Genomic DNA, 21651 nt, shown 5'->3' on the forward strand with positions numbered 1-21651 from the left:
GCCCCAGCGACTCAGAATAAAACAGTGACAAAATGTCTGACAGCAAAAACAGTAGACCTATTAAGCAGAAAAATGTAAATATTCTAGGCTAGCAATTCATTATAGCCCAGGAATGGGCGGTATAATTAGAAAAGTTGGAGAATTAGGGCTAGTAGCTAATGCTTTAGACTGCACGCAAAATTCGTGCTCACTGCTCAAAGAAATGATTGGAGTGCTAATTCAAGTCTTTAAGCCCAAGCTCATTGACATTACACTCAAAAGGTCGGGCTGGATGGCGCCGGAGGAGCTGGCGCAGCGCCTGTCCTGGGCCAATGTCCAGCTTGCGGCCAAAGCCATCAAATCGCTGAAAGTGGCACTGGTCCCCGACTCCACTAGGTGTATTGAGGAGGCTCAAGCACGTGGGGTGATCCCGCCCGAACTGACCCCCGTTCGGACGGAATTCCTCATCGGCACCCGGCCCCGAAACCCCTCTCGGGAACCGACACCTCACAACTTGAGCCGTCTCGGGGAAATACCCTCCGTGCCTTTTCATTCTGCATGGAGGCGTTTCCTGTACGGGCTGCTCCTGCACACTCTCCACTTTGCCATCTTCGTCTGCCATCCGGACGCGCCTTGGCGTGTCATCTTGCCGTCCGGCGGAGGCAGAGGTCCCCAATGGAGGGCTCTCTACACGGGAGTCCTCCCTTTTTCTATTGGGGACTTGGCCTGGAGGGTGCTACATGGTGCAGTCCTGTGCAATATGGTTTTAAATAGGTTCACGGACTCCCAGGCCGCCTGCCTTTTCTGCGGTCTGGAGGTGTCTGTTTTTCATGTATACACGGAGTGTGAGAGGTTGCAGCCCCTCTTCCATTATTTGAAGGGGCTGCTCCTCGATTTTTGGCTGCACTTCAGTCCCGCGCTCCTGATCTTTGGTCACACGGTGCGGAGGGGTGTGGGCAGATTGGAGGATCTCCTTGTAGGACTGCTCCTGGGCCTGGCCAAAATAGTCATTAACTGGTCCAGGCAGTGGGCGGTCGAGGGGGTTGTTCGGCCCGATTGCCTGCCTCTCTTCTGCGGCCATGTTCGCGCCCGGGTGGCCCTGGAGATGGAGCATGTGGTGTCTGCCGGCACGCTTGAGGCCTTCCGCGACCGGTGGACGCCACGGGGACTGGAGTGCATCATCACCCCGGCCAATGAAATTTTAATTAAATTTGTTAAGGTTCTTTTAAAGTTTTATTCATTTACAGACGATTCGTTTAATCACCCAACCAGAAGAGTACACTCAAAGGGCGGACCAATATCAGGTGCAGTCTAATTGCAAGTCATGATTGCTACAAACCTTTATCAGTTCTTAAAGGGGAGGTTCATTGATGCTGCAGAACCTCATTCTCAGCATTGCTGACTGTGCAGTTGCCTCAGCAAGCAGCAGCAAGTCAAGGAGAAGGAGCCGAAGGACTAAGGCAGCTGTATTAATGGCAGATCAACACCCCAGGGAGAGATCTCACAGATTCAGCGATCAAACATTGGAGGCGTTGGTGTTCGCTGTGGAGAGATAGAGGGCGGTGCTCTACCCAGCAAGTGGCAGGAGGCCCTCGCTGCAAGTCTTCCGCACCATGTGGAGGGAGGCAGCACAGCACATCTCGGGTAGCACTGTGGTCCCCAGGACCCACACACAGGGCAGGAAGAAATTTAACGACCTCATTTGGGTAGTCAGGGTGAGTGAATGCTTCAACAAATGATACATACCACCATCTAAACTACAGTCTGCACACATTCCCAAAGCACCACACCCCCAGCACTCACCCACCAACAATCTCTACCTACCAAAACTCACACCCACATCTCACACCTTGCTCACAATGACGGCTATTCAACTATGGCAGGCACATCACCCAAACACATTGCTCCACACTCACTCACACACTTTCCTTTCTCTTGCAGGCCAAGGTGGCTCACAACAGAAGGGAGCAGGAGCACATAGGTGGGGGACAAGATGACACCCAACCACTGTCTGCGCTGGAGATTATTAGGCACCAGGTGGTGGGTGCCATGTCCACCAGTGACGTTGACCCCCTTGGGGACAACAACGATATGTTCATCCCTCCTTTTTCTCACATCCCACTTCCCCCTCACCCCACAAGTCTTTCGCACTTTCCAGCTAATCATGCTGTATGCATTTCTCCCTTCTTGCCCCTCTCCCCTCACCTTAACCCGACTCTTGTGCCTTTATGCTTTCAGATAATGAGCAAGCACCAGAGCGGCCTGTCCCTGAGGGCACCATTGAGAGCAAGGCGGGAGAAGAGGAGGAGGAGAAACATACCGCGTCACTGCATGTCTCACCCACAGGCACCAGCTCAGACACTGGCACTACGCGTTCTTTACAGGCTGGTATAGTAGTGGGATCTGCACAGGGTGAGGCACCAGGGACGAGTGGGCTGCAGCAAGACCAGGGGAAAGGGTAGCTTGGGGGCCAGCTCCCCAGAGGGCAAGTTTGTGCGTGAGTTCTGCTGCACAGGACTCAGATGAGGACCTCGATGGGGAGGCTTTTAGAAGAAGGGAGATGGGCATGCACACGGCGATCATGGGTGCAATGGCAAGGATGCTCGAGAGCCTGTCGGCAATAGTAAGGAGCATGGAGGAGTCAGCCTCCAACAATGCACAAGGCTCTGTGCACACCATGGAGCCCATCATTTCTAGTCTGCAAAGGATGGTAGACTCCCAGAGAGACCATGGCGACCCAGGCTTGATGCTGCATGTGATGGGCGATCCGGCAGCTTCCATTGCAGCACAGGTAGAAGCAGTGCACCGTCTTACTGCTGTAATGCAGTCTATGCTTGGTGCCATTCAATCTCAGACTGCTCTCATGTAGTCTCAGCTTGATGCCACGCAAGCTCTGACAGCTGCTATCGTGGCTGGGTCTACCACCGTCGACCAGGGCTTTCACGGTGTCACAGCAGGCCAACAATCTGTGCTCCAACAGATTGCTAGGGATGCTGAGGTGCTGCCCCGAGGGAGTGGCAGTGGGTCAGTGGAGCAGGAACCTGCTGTCCTTTCTCAGGATGACAGCATTCCTGCTCCCACCACTGCCACTCCGCCATTGCCCTTGTCGCTGCCTGTCATCCAGACTGCTGCCGCCCATGCTGAGGTGGTGTAGTCTACAGCCGGGCCTTCCAGGCCCACAGCTGGTCGAGGGCCTCCTGCAAGGCCATCTGAAGTCTCCTGCACGGGCACTCAGCAGCCTTCCACCAGCCCTGCTACAGCCACTGGGCCAACACTTCGTAGGAGCGCTAGAGTAGGCAAAGGCACAGTAATGACAGGCACTAAGGGATTGCACAAGGGTGAATAGTTAATATTTTTGTTGTAAATATGTGTTCACTGATTTTTGATAAATTTATTAATTTGGATTATTCAGTTTGGATTCTTTGATGGTGTGTCTCATTTCAGCTTTGCACTGTGATATGGCCTGCAACAGGAATGGAATGATGGGGATGTGGTGAGCAACGAGGGTCTGGGGTTTAATTCATTGGCACCGCAGTCTGATGAGATGGTTATGGACCGCCCTTCCAGAAGGCCGACTGAGTGGCTGTCTCCCTCACTCCTGTTCCTCCTCCTCCTTGTCCTCCTCATCTTCCTCTTCCAATTCTGGCCAATCTTCTTCTTAGGCAGTCCCTTGGAACCGAGGATGACTTGCTTCCACATTAAAATGAGTTCGCAGGTGACTGATGAGTCCAATGTGGGACCTACAGTCTCTGTCACAGGTGGGGCAGACGGTGGTTGAAGGGGCGGGTGGGTGGGGTGTTTGGGTTGACGTGCGCTCCTTCCGCTGTTTGCACTTGGCTTCTGCTTGCTCCCGGCGAAGAGACTCGAGGGCCTAGAAATTCAGTATAGCCACTTTTGGGGCGGTAAAGTCGGGCGGCCGCTAAAGTTTGTGCCCGCCGGAAAGTGGAGGCCACTTCGTCGATATTCAGTAGCTTTGGCCAAGGAGTTTGCTCGAGCGCTAAAACTGGCGATGCACGGCTATCTTTAGGCGCTAAGCCGGCGGTGCAGACTGATACCGCCGAGGCCGGGCGCAGCGCAGGTGCGGTCATGTCTTGATTGACAGCAGACACCCTGGCGCCGGCCAGCTCTTAAAGGGGGAAGGGTCGACTTGGTCTGCTGCCACGCCCTGGATACTGCAGCCCTCCAGCTAGGCCTAAACACTGCTGCTGGAGAGAAATAGCGCCAGGAAGGATGCAGAGGGCCCGTGAGCAAGCGCAGCGCTTCTCTGCCCATGATTTAAAGGTGCTGGTTAGGGCTTTGGAGAGGAGACGCCATATCTTGTTCCCGGGCAGTGGCAAGAAGCCTGCCACCAGGGTCTACAGGAGAGCCTGGAGGGATATCGCCCAGAGGGTCACAGCCACCTGCGATGTCCCCAGGACTGGTGTCCAATGCCGGAAAAAGTTTAACGACCTCACTCGGATTGTCAGGGTGAGTACCCTTTCCAGTGTCCTCCTCATCCTTGCATGTGCACCTCACATTATGGGCAAAGGGACCTCAAAGCCCTAATGGCCAGCCCTCATCCAGCAGCTATGGCACTGGCATGAACATCCATTGCACTGTCTGCACTTTACACACTGGCCAAGCTATTCGACCATGGGAGGCAGTGCACACAACAACAGGGCACCACACTGGCCAAGCTATTCGACCATGGGAGGCAGTGCACACAACAACAGGGCACCACACTGTACTTAGAGGCCGTCCTTTCTCTTGCAGGCCAAGGTGGCCCAGAATCTGAAGAGCTGGACTGTCACCGGGGGAGGCCGTGCCCAGTTCCAGCAGCTCAGTGACCTGGAGGAGCACGTGGGTCAACTCATGGGTGGCCGGCTGATTGGCCCCGTTGCATGTGGAGATGCCGACCCTGTGCTGGGCCCCAATGGTAAGGACATGACCTTTTGGACCTCTCTCGTTCCCCTTGCGCTTCAGATCTACATCCTTTGCCACTGTCCGACCAATGCGCTGAATGCCACCACTCATGCCTCCCTCGCTGACGCCCTGTCCTCACTCTAAAGCTACTCTTGTGCCTTCCTGCTTTCAGCTGGTGAGGAGGAGGTACCTGAAGCTGCCACTGACAGTCCCTCGGAAGAGGAGGACGAGGAGGAGCAAGAGGAAGGCGGCCCATCGGGGGAACCCTCATCCGCGCCAGGGGATGGCAATGGAGGGGAGACGTCTTCCCTGGAGGAGAGCCGGGGGAAGTGTTGCAGGGGGGTGTAACTCCTGTGCCCAGTGGCGTCGAGCCACGCGGGAAGGGTCGGGCAGCTCGGCTGCCTTCTCCCCAGAGGGGGGAAGTGTTGCAGGGGAGTGTAGTTGCTGGGCCCAGTGGCGTCGAGCCACGCGGGAAGGGTCGGGCAGCTCGGCTGCCTTCTCCCCAGAGGGGGGAAGTGTTGCAGGGGAGTGTAGTTGCTGGGCCCAGTGGCGTCCAGCCACGCGGGAAGGGTCGGCCAGGTCGGCGGCCTTCTCCCCAGAGGGAGAGTCCGGCCTCCAGTCCGGAGACGGTCCTCGCCCAGGAGGTGCGCCTCCTCGATCAAATGTCCGCGGACTCGGATCGCCGGCACACCGAGTTCATGGGGGTTGTGGCACGGTTGCCTGAGGCCATCGAGTCCCTGGCTCATAGTGTGTTCGATTTCGGGGCCTCACAGGCCAGGGGTTTCGAACAACTCGGGGCAGCACAGGCCAGGGGTCTCGAACAATTCGGCGCAGCACAGGACGCGAGTCGGGCCGAATTCAGGGCAGCACAGGACGCGAGTCGGGACGACTTCAGGGCAGCGAGTGGCCAGTTGATCAGTGGTGCCGTGCAGTCACTGGCTGGTCTGATGCGGGCACAGACCAGGGCAGTGCAGGCACTCACTGCTGCCACACTCGCTGTCTCAGCCAGGCATCGCCAGGGCACCCGCCGCGCTGCATCAGCACAGCGGTCTGGCCTTCAGCAGATTGCTGCGCTTGCTGCAGTGCCAGCCCGGCCGAGTGCCAGTGTCTCAGGCGAACAGCGAGCGCCTGGCATCAGCCAGCTTGCCCCCATTGCTGCAGCCGCCACTGCCACTCCCCCAGCGAAGCTGCCACGAGCTGCTGGACAGACTGATGCTGCCCAGCCACAGCTGCAGCAGTCAACAGCCGGCCCCTCGAGGGCCAGAGCTCATCTAGGCCGACCCCCAAGGGCATCTGCCGTCACGCAATGTGCCCCTCAGGAGCCTTCCCCCAGCCTTGCAGCACCCACAGGGCCCAGGTTGAGGCGGAGCAGCAGGTCGGCCAGGGGCCGAAAAAGGCTGGACAAGGACTCGCCTCTCGGCACACAAAGTAGAGTGTGTTGCCAAATGTTTTTTTATATGGGGGTGGTTGTGTTGTCTATGGGGGGGGTTGTTTTGGTAAGGCCGAGGATGAAGGCCATTTGGATGGAAAAGTTTTGTTATTCCTCCCCAGGTTGTGGGAGTGAGATATGTTTTTGACTGTTTTTTGGGGGTGTTGTCTGTTTTTGGGTTTCATGTGGGAAGGGCCCTGAGTTTGTTCAATAAAGCTTTTTCTTTATTCAGCTTGTCCATGTGTAATGTTTGAAGTGGTTGTTGCGTTAACCGGCTGAGGGCTTGCGGAGCGGCTGCATTCATGTCCCTTCATTGCCACAAGCCATTCCCTGACAGGGGGCCTAGAAGTGTCGTTCAATAAGCCGCCGACGGACGGCCCTTGGACCTTGTGGCTCCCTCCTGGGCTGGTACTCCTCCTCCTCCTCCTCCTCCTCCTCATGGTCCTCCTGCTCGTCCTCCTGAGGTGGTGGTCCAACGTGAGGTGGCAGTGCCTGAGTCCTGCGGATAGCCAGGTTGTGCAGCATGCAGCAAACGACGACGAACTGGGAGACTCTATCCGGCGAATACTGCAGAGATCCGCCGGAGCGATCCAGGCAGCAGAACCGTTGCTTGAGGACGCCAATCGTTTGTTCTATGATGTTCCTTGTGGCTTGATGGCTTTCGTTGTATGCCTCCTCAGCAGGGGTCCTGGGCGCGCGGAGCGGGGTCATGAGCCATGTACACAAAGGATAGCCTTTGTCCCCGATAAGCCATCCTCTTGGGGGAGGCTGTGCCTGGAACATGTCAGCCACAGTAGTCTGGCGCAGGATAAATGCATCGTGGCTGCTGCCTGGAAAGCGGGCATTGACAGCTAGGATGCGCTGCCTGTGGTCACACACCAGCTGTACATTGAGGGAATGGTAGCCCTTCCGGTTGCGGTAATCCTCGGCATTGTCGATAGGTGCCCGCAAAGCCACATGCGTGCAGTCAATGGCGCCCTGCACCATGGGGAAGTCCGCGATCCTCGCAAATCCGACTGCACGCTGCTCCTGCCTCTCCAGGGTCATGGGGAAGGAGATGAATTGGTGTCTCCTTGTGAAAAGGGCATCGGTGACCTGCCGGATGCAGCGATGCACGGCGAACTGGGATATGTTAGCTATGTCCCCAGCAGCGGCTTGGAAGGAGCCGCTTGCATAAAAGTTCAGAGCCACCGTGACCTTCACTTCCACCGACAGAGACGTCCTGCACATCAGCTGTGGACGCAGATCTCTGTGAAGCAGCTGGCAGATCTCTGCAACCACCTCCCTTCTGAAGCGCAGCCTCTTAACACACTGCGCGGCAGTCATGGTGAGATAGGACACCTGCTGGCGGTATTCCCTGAGTGGGTAAGGCCTACGTTGCCGACGCCTGATGCCCCCTCTGCGTCTAGGCATGGCTGCCCCTCTCACACAGCGTCTGCGAGCCCTTCGCACATAATGCTGGAACTGAGGGTTGGAACCCCATGCAGCCCCCATAATATACTTGCAAACAATGAAATCACAATGAGGCAAATTTCCAAGCTCTGGCCAGAAGCCAAAAATACCTCTCCTATGTTGGGCCAAATCAGTAACGTCTCTTCCTTGGTATCTGTCCAGAAATCCGTTGCACAAAAGTCATTGCAGCAAAATGGCTGGCCTTTATAGCTCAGTGTAAGTGCCCTTTAATTAGCACTCCCCGAGGCCCGCAGGGCCTCTGCTGCGTTCCACTTCACAGTTCTTAGCACCGCCACGCCCACATTGGGCGGGCGCGACTGAAGTTCCGGTTTGGGGCGCACAAAGGGTGTTGCACGACGAAATGACGTCATAAGCTGCGCGCGCATCTGAGCGCGCGCAAACACTTTGCGCCGGCGCTAAATGTCTACTGAAGTTGGGCGTAGGCGCAGATCGCCCTGCGCCCGGCCGCTAAGTGCCTAGCGCTCGAGATCTACTCCTCCTAAGGCGCTAACGGCTGGCGCACGCAACTGAATTTCTAGGCCGAGGTGTTTGGCGCCTTCCCGGATGCTTCTCCTCCACTTTGTGCGGTCTTGGGCCAGGGATTCCCAGGTGTCAGTGGGGATGTTGCACTTTTTCAAGGAGGTTTTGAGGGTGTCCTTGAAGCGTTTCCTCTGTCCACCTGGGGCTCTCTTGCCGTGCTGGAGCTCCGAGTAGAGCGCTTGCTTTGGGAGTCTTGTATTGGGCATGCGGACGATGTGGCCCATCCATCGGAGCTGATCGAGTGTGGTTGTAAGAGCCATAAAAGCTTAAGAAAATACTTTAAAATAGTGGCTAAATGGCATAATACAGTTAATTTACCTGAACGACTTATTGTATTAAGAAACCCCCTATTTTCTTGCTCCAGTGGTATAGTCCGACACCCCCTTCATTCTTGCCACAATGGAACAGTCCCTAAGCCACACATTGGGTGCAGCCATTTCACAGTTTAAACTGCACGTGGTGAAAGAGGCAGAAGCTGTGAGGTTTGGAGCAGTACAGTTTTTGACCGTGTTCGTTTATACGTGTTTGCTTTGTAATTCTGTTTGTTAAGTGTTATAGTAAACAGTTTAAAAGACAAAGCTACGTTTGGGAACGTTTTATTTCGACACGCGTCTACTTGTTGTTAAAGGCCCCACAGCTCAGTGGCCTGCCTGTTTGGAAACTAAGAAGCGCCACTACATTAGTCAAAAACTAGCTCCCTAAGAAGGAAGGGACGGAATCGTCGGCGAACGTATACATGAATGGTCACGGAGCCAGACGACAATTTAAGAAAGCGAAGGTACAGTGACTGTTACTTGCTTTGTTCATTCTGTTGAGAAGCTAAATAAGAGCTGCGGGTAAAATGGCCGAGGCCTTAAGGAGCCAGGAGCTTCCCCCAGCCAGAAGGATTGCTGGCCAAAAGAGGGAAATAAAGCTCACCCCAAAGGCAAGGGAAGAGAAGTTACATAGAAGCATAGGTGCAAGGAAGGCTAAATTAGTTCAGATAACTGGAAAAATGAAGATAATTGATCGTCTCATGGAAGATAATGCTAATATTAAGAAAGCTGAAGACATGATGTATTACGATTTCTCCAAGCTGCATGAAGAATTTAATATACTCAATGAAGATGTATTAGCACTTCTGTCTGAAGAAGAGGGAAACACTGATCAGCACGACTGGTTCGATCTTAAATCAACCAGCATTAAGAACTATATCAAGGCCACGGAGCAGTGGATGTTAAAAATTCGTCAAGATGCTGATACAGCAGAGAAAGATAAGGTTGACGATGAAGTCGGACCAGACGATAGCATTTCAGAGACTTCCGCCAGACCGAGCAAAAATCGAAAAGAAGGTAGCTCTGTTTCTGGACGCAGGTCAGTCGCTTCTACCACAAGCTCGGCGTGATGCATGAGAGCGGAGGCTGAACGGGCGGCGTTGATGGCGCGCGCAGCATCTTTAGATGAGAAGCAAGCTCTTGAACGGGAAGAGGCCCAACTGCAGGTCCAAGAGGCCCAACTGCAGGCCCAACTGCAGGCCCAACTGCAGGCCCAAGTGCAGGCCCAACAGGCCCAAGTGCAGGCCCAGCGGGCCCAGGTGCAGGCAAAGAAAGAACGGCTGGAGATGAAAACAGCTATCGAGGTCTCAGATGCCAGGTTGAGTGCGTACGAAGATTATGAAGGCTCACGGGACGGCGGGAGCCACTGCCAGTCAACGTTGCCACATAGAGTTGGATCCAGGGCACCTTCAAGAGTTACAACAGAGCCCGAAAGCAATTCCCCGGCATTACAGCGTGGAAGAGTGGCCTCTCCACTAACAGGAGCACGTGATGCTACCCCAGACGTCAGACGGTCTAGACTAGACCCTGCTGATGACCACCAGAGGCCTGAAGACACAGGGAGAAGCCTATACCGAGTGATGCAACGTCAGAACGAAATTACAGAGATGCTCGTAAAACAACAGAATCTGTTTCGACTCCCTCAAAGAGACATACCAGTGTTCCAAGGCGACCCACTCAAGTATAAGCCCTTCATCAGATCCTTTGAACAAGCCATTGACTCCAAGACAGAGAGCAGCAGTGATAAGTTGTACTACCTGGGACAGTACACCAGTGGTAAACCACAAGACCTGGTCAGAAGCTGTGAACACATGAGACCGGACCGGGGATACATAGAAGCCAGGAAGTTGCTGCAGGAGCACTATGGTAACGAGCTGAAGATAGCCACTGCATATATCGAAAAGGCTACCAAGTGGCCACAGATCAGATCGGAAGACGGAGAGGCATTGAACGCATATGTTCTCTTCCTCATAGGATGTCGCAACACCATGGAGGATGTTGAATTCATGGAAGAGATGGACAATCCTACGACTATGAGAATCGTCATCTCTAAGCTTCCTTACAGGATGAGAGAACAATGGAGAAGAACAGCCTTTGAGATAATGGAGAGACGGAAAAGTAGAGCCAGGTTTGCAGACTTAGTGAATTTCATAGACAAACAGGCTAAAATTGCTAGGGACCCATTGTTTGGAAACATCCAGGATGTCAGCCCGACCACCGATGGAAGAGTGAAAGCCAAGCCTGCTGAATCAAAGACTCTCAGGAAAGGTGGTTCCAGGGGAAGCAGCTTTGCAACTATCGTCACTCAGGCCAAGGAAGAAAGGCCCCAGAACTCATCTCCCAAAAAGAGCAGCACAGTGACGCCTGCTAATGCCTTTCAGAAGCCATGCTTATTCTGCCAGAAGAATCATACATTGGATTTCTGCAGCGACATCAAAGCACAGCCACATAAGGACAGAATCGAATTCCTGAAGTACAACGGCCTATGTTTTGGATGTCTCTCTCAGGGGCACCTGAGTAGAAACTGTAAGCAAAGAACAACATGCAGAGAGTGCACTCGGAAACATCCCAGTCTGCTGCATATCCATAAAGAAGAACAAGTCTCTAAGAAGAGTGAAGAAAACAATACCGACGAGAAGGTTGTTTCAAGTGCTCTGGTGTCGCTAGAACCAGAGACTTGTGGACTCACTGGGGCCGGTGACAGTGACTGTATTCTTGCCATCGTACCAGTAAGGATCAAGTCTAAGAGGAGTGAGAAGGTTGTGGAGACTTACGCCTTCATGGATCCAGGTAGTTCAGCAACGTTCTGCACAGAATCACTCATGCGACAGCTGAACGTTAGAGGCAGAAGAACAGAAATCCTATTACGCACCATGGGTCATGAGAAGTCAATGCAAAGTTATATCCTGTCAGACCTAGAAGTGTGTGGACTTGAAGAGAAGGACTTCATAGACCTGCCTAATGTTTTCACACAGAGGGAGATTCCTGTTAGAATAGGGAACCTAGCCCTGCAGAAGGATGTGGATAGATGGCCCTACCTAGAAAAGGTGCGTCTCCCATACATTGAAGCAGAAATTGGCCTATTAATTGGAACCAATGCCTACAAAACTATGGAGCCATGGCAGGTGATAAACAGCAAGGATGACGGACCCTACGCCGTCAGGACAGCCCTTGGATGGGTAATCAATGGACCGGTAAGGAGAGATGATGGCCACAAGTCGAACAAGGAGGAACGACAAAACGTCACAGTTAATCGCATCTCTATCGCAAGCATTGAAGAGCTGTTGATACAGCAGTTCAACGCAGACTTCTCAGAACGCAGCCGTGAGGAAAAGGCAGAGATGTCACAAGAAGACCATCAGTTCATGGGTTTGATGACAAGGTCTACACAGTTCATTGATGGCCACTATCACATTGGTTTGCCACTGAGAAGACAGACCGCGAAGATGCCGAACAATCGCTGCATAGCAGAGCAACGCGCCATCAGTCTAAAGAGAAAGCTGAACAAGAACCCCGACTTTCACGAAGACTACAAAGACTTCATGAGAAACATCATAGCGAAAGGCTATGCTGTAAAAGTGCCCGAAGAACAGTTGAACAGAGACGATGGAAGGGTCTGGTACATTCCTCATCACGGGGTGTATCACCCAAAGAAGAAAAAGATCCGTGTAGTGTTTGACTGCACCGCCTCATTCAGAGGAACTTCATTGAATGACCAGCTGCTTCAAGGTCCTGATCTTACTAATACCCTCATTGGCGTCTTGACTAGGTTTAGACAAGAGCTCGTTGCCATGATGGCAGACATAGAATCAATGTTCTACCAAGTCAGAATCCCTGACGAAGATGCTGATCTTCTGCGTTTCCTTTGGTGGCCAGATGGCGACGTTAGTGAAGCGATGGTGGAATGTAGAATGGCCGTACACCTGTTTGGAGCCACATCATCTCCCAGCTGTGCAAGCTACGCTCTCAGAAAAACTGCAGAAGATGGCAAGGGCAAAGCACCATCCGAGGCTGTGGAGACAATCTTCAGAAACTTTTATGTCGATGACTGTCTGAAGTCCGTGTCAACAGAAGACGATACCATCGCACTGTCAAGAGACCTTAGAACTCTGTGTTCGAATGGAGGATTCCATCTGACTAAGTGGATAAGCAACAGCAGAGCAGTTCTAGCTTCTATCCCAGAAAAGGAAAGAGCCACTGAAGTCAAAGATCTGGACCTGAGCCACGATGTCCTTCCTATCGAGAGAGCTCTTGGTGTACAATGGTGCATCGAGTCAGACACGTTCAACTTCAGGATAATGGTGAACGAAAGACCATCCACAAGACGAGGGATTCTCTCCGTGGTCAGTTCCATCTACGACCCTCTCGGATTCCTGGCACCACTCATTCTGCCGGTGAAGCTGATGCTACGAGAGCTGTGTAGAGACAAGAGAGGATGGGATGAAGATATCCCAGAAGGTCAAGCTCAGAGATGGCACAGATGGCTGACAGATTTGCAACAACTTTCTAGCTTCAACGTCAGTAGATGCATCAAGCCCGCGAGTCTTGGAGTTACAAAGACGGCTCAACTACATCATTTCTCGGACGCCAGTGAGGACGGCTATGGCACGGCTACCTACCTCTTGCTGACAAATCAACAGGGCCAGAAACATTGTGCCTTCCTCATGGGAAAATCCAGGGTGGCTCCACTGAAGCAGGTCACCATCCCGAGACTGGAATTGACGGCAGCGGTTGTTGCAGTTAAAGTTGACCAGGTGATGCGTAAAGAGTTACAGCTCCCATTAGAAGAATCTGTCTTCTGGACGGATAGCACGACGGTGCTGAAGTATATAGAGAATGAGAAGATACGCTTCAAGACCTTCGTAGCAAACAGAATCTCATCCATTAGAGAAGCTACACAACCATCTCAATGGAGGTATGTAAACACCTCATTAAACCCAGCAGATCAAGCCTCACGGGGATTGAAGGCTGAAAACTTCATGAGGAGTGAAACTTGGATACAAGGCCCAAGTTATCTGCTGGAAACAGAGAGATCATGGCCAGAAAGACCAGATATGCCAAGTCAGATTACTGAAGACGACGTCGAAGTCAAGAGATCAGTCACAGTAAATTTCATAACTACGAAAGAGAACTTTGACACAGTGAACAAGCTTGTTAACCATTTCTCAGGATGGCACCAGTTGAGGAAAGCAGTTGCATGGTTTCTAAGGTTGAAAGAGTTGCTGCTACACCTGAGCGGTAAGAGAAAAGAGTACCGAGCCACTATCAGTCAGTCTGAAAGTAACCCTGATAAGCAGAGAATGCTTCTACAGCAGTATATGCATCAGCACAAGACCACATTGAGCAAGAATTCATTGACCGTGGAGGATTTGGCCAAGGCTGAGAAGGAGATAGTTTGCTCCAGTCAAAGACAAAGAAACCCAGAAGAAACCGAAGCTCTACAGCAAAATACTCCAATCAAGAAAGGTAGTCATATCTACAAGCTGGACCCTACACTGCAAGATGGAGTACTGAGGGTGGGAGGGAGACTAAACAAATCTGCTATGCCAGAGGAGGCCAAGCATCCTGCTATCCTTTCTAAGGATCTCCGGGTTGCTACTCTCATTCTTCAGCATATACACCAGAGTATTGGACACAGTGGGAGGAATCACGTGCTTGCGAAGCTAAGACAAAGATACTGGATTCCAGGAGCTAATTCCGTAATAAGAAAAATACTCTCTGAATGCATTGTTTGCAGACGGTTACACGACCCTGGAAAGACCGATCACAAAGTTCTGCCTGCTACAAGAAGTAGCGTGAAAGGTTCCTGAACGAAAAAAGTGGACATTTATATTGTAAATATGTTGAACTCATTAGTTTATGACTCTTAATGTTTGAGTAATTGATATGCTTCATGTGCCTAGTCAATTAGGGACCGGAATGTAAGAGCCATAAAAGCTTAAGAAAATACTTTAAAATAGTGGCTAAATGGCATAATACAGTTAATTTACCTGAACGACTTATTGTATTAAGAAACCCCCTATTTTCTTGCTCCAGTGGTATAGTCCGACACCCCCTTCATTCTTGCCACAATGGAACAGTCCCTAAGCCACACATTGGGTGCAGCCATTTCACAGTTTAAACTGCACGTGGTGAAAGAGGCAGAAGCTGTGAGGTTTGGAGCAGTACAGTTTTTGACCGTGTTCGTTTATACGTGTTTGCTTTGTAATTCTGTTTGTTAAGTGTTATAGTAAACAGTTTAAAAGACAAAGCTACGTTTGGGAACGTTTTATTTCGACACGCGTCTACTCGTTGTTAAAGGCCCCACAGCTCAGTGGCCTGCCTGTTTGGAAACTAAGAAGCGCCACTACAGTGGTCAAAGCTTCGATGCTGGGGATGTTGGCCTGAGCGAGAACACTGACGTTGGTGCACCTATCCTGTCAATGGATTTGCAGGATCTTGCGGAGGGAGCGTTGGTGGTATCTCTCCGGTGCTTTGAGGTGCCTGCTGCACATGGTCCATAAGAACTTAAGAACATAAGAAATAGAAGCAGGAGTAGGCCATTCAGGCCTTCAAGCCTGCTCCGCCATTCAATGAGATCATGGCTGATCTTCTGCCTCAACTCCATTCACCGACCCTATCGCCATATCTCTTGATGCCTTTACTAGTCAGAAATCTATCGACTTCTGTTTTAAATATACCCAATGACTGAGCCCTCTGGGGTAGAGAATTCCAAAGATTCACCACCATCTGTGTGAAGAAATGTCTTCTCATCTCAGTCCTGAATGGACTACCCTTTATCCTAAGGCTGTGGCCCCTGGTTCTAGACTCCTCAGCCAAGGGAAACATTCTCCCAGCATCCACCCTATCAAGCCCTGTAATAATTTTGTATGCTTCAATGAGATCCCCTCTCATTCTTCTGAATTCAAGAGAATACAGGCCTAGTTTACTCAATCTCTTCTCATATGACAGTCCCGCCATCCCAGGAATAATTCTCGTGAACCTTCGCTGCACTCCCTCTATGGCAAGTATATCCTTCCTTAGGTAAGGAGACCAAAATTGTACACAGTACTCCAGGTGTGGTCTCACCAAGATCCTATATAATTGGAGTAAGACTTCTTTACTCCTGTACTCAAATCCTCTTGTAATGAAGGCCAGCATACCATTTGCCTTCCTAATGGCTTGCTGCACCTGCACATTCACTTTCAGTGACTCATGTACAAGGATACCTAGGTTCCTTTGAGCATCTGCATTCCCCAATCTTTCACCATTTAGGAAATACTCTGCCTTTCTGTTTTTTCTACCAAAGTGGATAACTTCACATTTGTCCACATTATATTCCATCTGCCATGTTATCGCCCACTCACTGAGCCTATCGAGATCCCCTTGAAGCCTCTTCACATGCTCTTCACAACTGACACTGCCACCTAGCTTTGTATCATCAGCAAATTTGGAAATGTTACATTTAGTCCCCATGTCTCTGAAGCATACAGGAGGGTGGATATCACTACTGCTCTGTAGACCATGAGCTTGGTGCTGGGTTTGAGGTTCTGGTCTTCAAACACTCTCTTCCTCAGGTGACCGAAGGCTGCACTGGCACACTGAAGGCGGTGTTGGACTTTGTCATCGATGTCTGCCCTTGTTGACATTAGGCTCCCGAGGTATGGAAAGTGGTCCACGTTGTCCAAGGCCTCGTCATGGATTTTGATAATCGGGGAGCAGTACTGTGTGGCGGGGGCAGGTTGGTAGAGGACCATTTTCTTATGGATGTTTAGTGTAAGGCCATGCTCTCACACGCTTCGGTGAAGGTGTTGACAGTGGTTTGGAGTTCGGCCTCAGAGTGTGCGCAGACGTAAGCGTCGTCTGCATACTGTAATTCGATGACAGAGTATGGGACGACCTTGGATCTGGACTGGAGGCGACGGAGGTTGAACAATTTCCCGTTTGTTCTGTAGATTAGCTCCACTCCAGCGGGGAGCTTACTGAGGATGAGATGAAGCATTGCAGCCAGGAAGATCGAGAAGAGTGTTGGTGCGATGACACAGCCTTGCTTGACCACGGTCTGTACGTGAATTGGGTCTGTGCTGGATCTGTTGGTCAGGATCATGGCTTGCATGTCGTCGTAAAGCAGGCGGAGGATGGTGACAAATTTTTGAGGGCAGCCGAATTTGAGGAGGACACTCCATAATCCCTCACGATTGACAGTGTCGAAGGCCTTTGTGAGGTCAAAGAAGGCCATGTACAGTGGTTGGTGCTGTTCCCTGCATTTCTCTTGTAGTTGATGCACGGTGAAGATCATGTCCATTGCGCCCCTTAGTGGGCGGAATCCGCATTGCGACTCTGGGAGGAGCTCTTCAGCCACTGGGAGAAGGCGATTGAGGAGGATTCTTACGATGAATTTCCCTGTGGCAGGCAGCAGGGAGTCTCCTCTGTAATTACCGCAATCGGACTTGTCACCTTTCTTGAAGATGGTCACAATTACAGCTTCTCTGAAATCCCCTGGCATGCTCTCCTCCTTCCAAATAAGAGAAATGAGTTCATGAATTCGCACCAATAGTGCTTCTCTGCCATGTTTTAATGCCTCAGTGGGGATTCTAACTGCTCCTGAGTACTTGTTGTTCTCCAGTTGTCGGATGGCCTTTTCAACCTCATGCTGGGCTGGGGTTGTGCTGAGGCAGTGGTGGGTAGCATGCTGTGGAATGGAGTTGAGGACACTCTGTAGGGGGTGGCATGTGGCGCGTGCGCCCAGTCAGTTATGCCCCTGACTGCCTGTGAGTGGTTCAAATCGCTCCCACACCCCTGGGTTCTAGACACCGGACTTAGGTACAGGCAGCGATACAGAAAATCGAGTAGCCAAGTGGTTTGGTGTAAGAAAACCAAGATTTTATTAAAAACAGAAATAAAACACAGTCTTAAGAGAATTACTGGTATAAAATGCAGGCATAAACAATTACACTTATACAGGGAATGGGGAACACATGGCACATCGAGGGAAAACAACTAGATTAACAATCCCCTTATCCTTATCCCACCCCCTATACCTAACTAGATTAAGCTATGAGGGGCCAGGAATTCATGCTCACCAATCCAAAGCCTGTTGCTTTAACAGTTGCGAGTTTTGAGGTTTGGTCTTCAGTCCTTTGGGGTACTCCGTCGCCACGTGGTCTCAGGGCGCGGTGCTGGAGCTGTTGCTGCGACACACCTTCCCTCTCCTCAGATATCGTCGTCGTCTCGTCGCGATGGGTTCTCTTCTTCTCCCTCGGGCGGTCGTCGGTGGTAAACATTGCAGTTGTGGGCAGTTGCCAGTCTTCACTGCTTATTCGATTTTACTACCCATTCTTTGAACGCCGGTATATTCGTCGTGGGCGTGGACACTTGCGTTTAATGCCAGCTTATTCGCAGTGTTCAATAGCCAACTTATTCTCACTGTCCATACATACATACACTGCTAAATTCTTCCCCAAACGCCAGCTTATAACTAGGCGTTTGGTTTTTACCAATGCATCTTTTGCTGCCCTTCTCTGCTCCTGTCGGGTCTTTACCCTCTTCTTCATCTCGTCTCGTTTCATCTCATTTCGTCTGCCCTTTCTCGTGGCCCATGTGTCCTGTATGACTTTGAACTCGGGTCCCATTCTCCACCCGCGGTTGGTATGGATGTCCTTGGTTGTTACCCAATACGGGGAGTGAGAAGAGAACCCGCCACGAGGCCAGGGCACGAGTACGAGCGGCAGCAGCCCAAGACCAGACAAGAGGTCAGAGTCAAGAGAGCGATTGCTACTGATGGGCCTCCAATTATACCCGTTCTTCCATTCCTTATCTACGCGCCAAATCAGGTCAGTCCATTGTTTAACTTTTGGCGGGCTGTTTTAAATGATTATACCAATCTAAGTTAACTGGCTTTAGATGGCCGTTTATCGCACCTGATGGCCCGACGTCTGGGTTGTATTGTCATTAATGCATTTTAATCAGCCTGTCCAGCCTTGGTGGCTCCCTTGAGCTGTTTCCGATTATTTATGTGGACAAACTAATGGCCTTATGCTTAGGCCTAACTGTTTCGATCTGACGCAATGCATATTCAGTGTTTGCCTAGCTGTCTGGCTTTTTCAAACACAAAGTCCTTTCCACAGAAATGCATTTTAAGTTTCGATTTCCCAGAGCTACCTGTTTGTGCTACAGAGAATCTTACAGGCTTTTGGTCACGAGGTGCGGATGCCATCTTTTTGGGTACCCTTTTTAAATTGTCCATACAGGGTCCCTTTTATTAATAACCTTGGTGGAATGTGGGAATTTTGAGAACCTTACAACTCGCATCGAAGACAGAGTCTTGGTTAAGGAGATCTTTGAAGTGCTCCTTCCAGCAGGCACAGACTGCCTCTCTGTCCTTGATGAGTACCTCTCCGTTCTTGGCCCGCAGTGGGGTAGGACCTTGGGTGCTTGGGCCGTAGGTGGTCTTGATTGCGCTAAAGAACTCCTCTTCCTCCTCCTCCTCATCCTCCTCATCTTCCTCTTCCAATCCTGGCCAATACTTATCCCTCAACCAACATAACAATAACAGATTATCTGGTCATTATCACATTGCTGTTTGTGGGAGCTTGCTGTGTGCAAATTGGCTGCCGCGTTTCCCACATTACAACAGTGAATCCACTTCAAAAGTACTTCATTGGCTGTAAAGTGCTTTGAGACATCTGGTGGTCGTGAAAGGCGCTATATAAATGCAAGTCTTTCTTTCTTCTTTCTTTCTTCCTCATCCTTCTCCTCTCCCTCTTCCTCCTACTGAGGTGGTCTTGCAATCCCTGGTAGCAAGGGCTGGGCCCTGATGATGGCCAAGTTGTGGAGCATGCAGCAGACCACCACGAAAAGGGACACCCGCTCACTGGGAGTACAGGAGGGCTCTCCCAAGCAGTCAAAGCAGCAAAACCATTGCTTCGACAGGCCAATGGTCTGCTCGATGATGTTCCTGGTGGCAGCATGGCTCCCATTATATGAGTGCTGAGCAGGAGTGTTGGGGTTGCGGAGGGGAGTCATGAGCCAGGTGGAGAGCGGTTAGTCCTTGTCTCTGACCAGCCAGCCCCGAGCTTAATGTGGTGGCTGGAAGAGTGCTGGCGCAGGATGAAGGCATCATGGTTGCTGCCAGGATAGCAGGCATTGACAATGAGGATTAGCTGTTTGTGGTCGCACATCAACTGCACATTAAGTGAGTGGTAGCCTTTGCAGTTACAGAAGATCTCATGATCGTTATGTGGTGCCCACAAAGCCACATGGGTGCAGTCAGTGGCACCCTGCACCAGGGGGAATCCCGCTAACCTGGCAAAGCCACATGTACGCTCATCCTGCTTCTCTCAGGTGATGGGGAAGGAAATGTAGATCCTTCTCCTACTGTAGAGAGCCTCTGTGACCTCCTGGATGCAGTGATGGATGGCAAACTGCGAGGTGTTAGCTATATCTCCTCTTGCAGACTGGAAGGATCCGCTGGTGAAGAAATTTAGCTCGACAGTGACCTTGACTGCCACTGAGAGAGCCGTGGTTGCCCTGATCTGTGGCTCCAGGTCTGGTTGCAGGAGGTGCCAGATTTCCGTGACCACCTCCTTGATGAAATGGAGCCTTCTAATACACTGCTCTTGGCTTAATTGGAGGTAGGAGAAGTGCTCTCAGAATACCCTTAGAGGGTAAGGCCGCCTGTTGACAGCCCTCATGGCCCTCCTCCCCCCTCTGGCCACATTTTCCAGTCTTTCTCGCAGCCTCCACTCCCTCTGCCGTAGATCCTGGAGGGCGAGGTCAACTGCCAGTACAATGCTCCTTAATGTAACCAAAAGTAGCAGTTTTTTTTAAAGAATAAATGTAGCTACTTTTTAGTTGCCACAACACTCCTGATACTAAATAACATTGAAATTATGGAATGAGACTGTTGTACTATGTAAAACTGACAAGAAAGCACTGAAACTCCACTAACCTATAGCTACGACTCATTACTGATGATCCCTTTAAATAACGTCCCTGGAACCGGCTTCCTGTTGCTTCATGCCAGCTCCCCCATCACTGTTTCCTCCAGGCACTAAGGTAGATGGCAACAATCAATTTCACAAATTGGGTGGCCAGTGAGCGTTGTACACTCACTGACCTCACGATCCACCTGGTGTTGAGGCTCCCGGTGATAACTGTTAGCGGCGGTGCTGCGGGGGGGAGGATTTGGTGTGCAGCATTGGATTCACCTCGCCCTGGTGGTAATGCTCTAGCACCCCGTTAACGCCATCTGCTGGCGCTAATGGAAGGCGCTGAGGTTTAAATTTTTAATTTATTAAGTTTAAATTTATTGCATCAAAAATAAAGAAACCTGGCACAGCAAACAAGAGGTGCAAATAAGAACATGGCAGTATAATCTAAAACAGATTGCTAAAGAAAATTTGCCTCGCATCAGCAGGAAACAATCCACATGTAACAAACACTAAAGCTCCTATTTTAACTCAGGGCGCGAGTCCAGTTTGGCGACAACGTTAAGCTTGCATGGTCCGCTGGAGTGAGACCTGAACCATTTTAACTCCTGAGCCTTATCTCCATCTTTCTGGTGTATCTCCCAGCCCACCCTGGCAGGAATTATTCCCTGGCCGGCAGCGAAATGTCCCCAGCAGTCAAATAAGTGAGTCGGTGGATCTGAAGGCAATGGCGGTTGGGTAAAGGGGTGGAAGCCCAGGGCAGAGGCAGCCCATGGTTTGCTTGTGGAGCCTGAAGGAGCAGTCCTGCTTCTCCTGGCCCACAAGGAAACATAATTTGTTTTAAAATTGACCTTCTCAGCCCTCTTCTGAACGTGTTCCTGCTTGGTGCTGGGTCTTCCTGGTGGGGCTGGCACTGCCTGTTAAATTCATGTCGGGATCCTATTTATGTTATATGACCCCGACTTTTGTATATTGATGAAGCTCTTGCCTGCCTGCGGCTAGTGTCTCTGATACTACCCACCTGTTGGAAAAAGGCATGGAGTGCGATTGTGGCACGAACAAGGTGAATACCACACTGCCCTGATTCTAACCCCCTACATGCCCCTTTTTGTTGGGGATAGGGAGT

The sequence above is a fragment of the Somniosus microcephalus genome, chromosome 12 (assembly GCF_052327205.1).
Source record: "Somniosus microcephalus isolate GS21.2 chromosome 12, FLI_Smic_1.0, whole genome shotgun sequence".
Lineage (NCBI taxonomy): Eukaryota > Metazoa > Chordata > Chondrichthyes > Squaliformes > Somniosidae > Somniosus > Somniosus microcephalus.